This window comes from Rattus norvegicus, chromosome 5 (assembly GCF_036323735.1).
Source record: "Rattus norvegicus strain BN/NHsdMcwi chromosome 5, GRCr8, whole genome shotgun sequence".
Lineage (NCBI taxonomy): Eukaryota > Metazoa > Chordata > Mammalia > Rodentia > Muridae > Rattus > Rattus norvegicus.
In genome coordinates this window covers 60,226,449-60,229,195 of record NC_086023.1, presented here as the reverse complement: position 1 = coordinate 60,229,195, position 2,747 = coordinate 60,226,449, and the positions used below count along the sequence as shown (strand labels likewise).

Here is a 2,747-nt window from a genome sequence, read left to right as displayed (position 1 = left end):
GCAAATTATCTTCAGCATCCACATCATTGAGAACCTGGCACGGGGCTCAGAATTCTCTGTACAGTAGGTTTTAGAATCCTCTCAATGGGTTTTAAAGTGCCTTCATTTTACAAATAAGGAGTGTGAGGTTTAATGAGGCTCAGTTCCTTGCCCCACCATGCAGGTAGGGATGGAACCTGGGTTTCAGTTCCCGAGCCCAGAACCCGGAGCCCAGGTGCAGCACGGCTGTTATAATTAGACCTAACTCCTTACGGTAACGGCTGATTACCATAGCCCTCTGCAACCGCTCCGTGACTAGGAAGGGATTGTTACATTGTGAGATGAACAAGCCACTGTTCCTAACACACTCACCGGGTTAGGGTGACATGTGGAGCAATCATTGTGACTCACCCAAGGAACACAGGGAGAATTAAGCTAACGGCAAGGCACACCTGCCAAAAGCCCAGAAGCATTGAAGCAGCCATCAAGAACCCGTGACCCAGCAATGCTGAACAGCGTGAGCTCTGGCTCTAAGGACCCAGTCTCCCGAGCTGGGCAGCTGCTCTCCAAGAGAGGTCAGACTCCAAGATGGACTGTTTCCTGACCATTGCTCTTTGCAGAGGCAATATCAAAGAGCTGATGGACTCTGAACACTAGTTGGGTTTTTCTTTTTCTGGCAACAAAATTAAACCCTCGCCCAGGGATTTATCCGGTCTTTTGCTGATCTTGGTGTGAACCGAGCAGCTAAATCCCCGCGCACAGCACCAACTGTCTCCTGGGGTGCTTCTTAAAACGTGGCTACGCACGAGGAGAAAACATCGAGTCTTGTTGAAGTCAACACACAGAGCTAATCTCTCTCTGGAGTAAGGAAAGAATTAGTCTCACTGCAAAGGATGGCAGAGTCAGGGGTGGTCTCTCAGCTGCTCCGAGAAGGGGGCGTCTTGGGAGAGGATGAAGTGTGCCTGGAACCCGTCTTAATACCACTGATAAGCCTGTGAGACCGTGCGATTGTACAGGTGACTTGGAAGTTGTTTTTTAAAGTCTGAGTCATGTATGAAATTTTATTTTTCTTTTTTCTTTTTTTTTTCCGGAGCTGGGGACCGAACCCAGGGCCTTGCGCTCTCTAGGCAAGCGCTCTACCGCTGAGCTAAATCCCCAACCCCATGTATGAAATTTTTAACCTGAAGTCTTCAGTGCTCTTTTATGTTGGGAAGGTAAAAATCTTACGTGGTTTTTTGTTGTTGTTGTTGTTGTTTTGTTTTGTTTTGTTTTTTAATCTCTTGGGAACAAATATATAATTTAAATAAATACCAAATGAGAAGCTACTTTGATTTTTTTAAATAGGTATTATTTATTGATTTATTGTTTGATTATTTATTTATTTATTGTGTGGGGTGTGTGGCATTGCGTGGAGATAGGGGCGGATTCTCTCCTTCACCTTCTTGAATCTCCTTTCATGTTCCTGCTGCAAAACTCACTTTGTGGGTGTCCAAAAAAAATCCCTTAAGGAAGACCCCAGACTTGGATAGTATACAAAGACAAAGACAGTTTATTCTGAAGAAACAACCAGCCTGTGGGGGGGTCAACCATTCTTCCAAATGGCAACCCTAGGCAAAGGCCGGCAGGTCTTTTTAAAGGGAATAGGGGGGTTTCCGAGAAGGATCAGGTAATCTAAACTTTCACTGGTGGGTGCTAGGGGGTCGCAGGCGGTCAGTGGTCAGCGTTCCTATGTCAGGAACAGTTAACCACAGGATGAGACAGGGCTGCCCAGCACAGATGGTCCATCCTGAGGTAAGATAGTTCCCATTCTTGTGGTTGTCCCCAGGCCGTTCTTTGGGAGGGGGTTTTATGATCTTATGCCTGGGTTTTATGGTCTGTTCCTGGAGCTGCTGTCTTATGGCCTTCTTTTTGAAATCAGGCCTGGTTCTTAAATGGAGACAAATGGGGTTTGCATCATCTTTTCAACTTCAGGTTAGCTAGCCTGTGAGCTTCTGTTAGGGTCTCCTGCCTCTGCCTCCCATCTCCCCACAGGAGTGCTGGGATTACAGATGCATGCCACCAAATGTTGCTTTAAGTGGGATCCGGGCTAGAACCCCAGGTCTCACACCCATTTCGGTGTTTAAAGTCAGAATAAAGTAAGAATCTTGGTTTATTCCAGCGTTAATTTTGTTTTTACTTTGACCCTCAGCTTTGTGCTCCCATCCCCCTAAGAGTAGCTCAGGAACTACCTGCTTGAAACCCAGCAACACCTCTGAGCTCACCTCTCAGGACGCCATTGAGCTTCAAGTCTGAGGCAAATGAAGTCGGTCAGAGAGCGGGTCTTCCACAGAACCCAAGAAAAGGAACATGATGTTGTTCTAAAAGACAAAATATCTGGACTGGAGATGGCTCAGTGGTTAAGAGCACTGACTGCTCTTCCAGAGGTTCTGAGTTCAATTCCCAGCAACCACATGGTGGCTCACAACCGTCTGCAATCGGACTTGATGCCCTCTTCTGGTGTGTCTGAAGACAGCTACCGTGTGCTCATACACAAAATAAATAATACTTCTTTAAAAAAAAGACAAAACGTCCAAGGTACACTTACATACCAAAGCAGACCTGGCCTCCAGGTTCTCCTAGCATTCCTCAGTCCCTACCTGGCATACCCTGTCCCCCACCCTAAACTATCCAAACCAAGGGCTGGACTGCCCTTATCCCAGAGGTTCCTCTCTATGGAATCAAAACGTTTTGGTCTCTTCCCCTCTTTTCTCTCCATGCTTGGGCCCTTT

General features: G+C 46.7%; 1 long non-coding RNA gene across 1 annotated transcript; it reads left to right on the top strand.

Annotated features, from left to right (window-relative positions):
* Positions 1-463: 463 nt before the first annotated feature.
* On the top strand, positions 464-2,545 carry LOC134478960 (uncharacterized). Its single transcript, XR_010051787.1, has 2 exons — positions 464-995; positions 2,168-2,545. It is a non-coding gene; the product is annotated as an uncharacterized LOC134478960 (long non-coding RNA).
* The last annotated feature ends 202 nt before the right edge of the window (positions 2,546-2,747 follow it).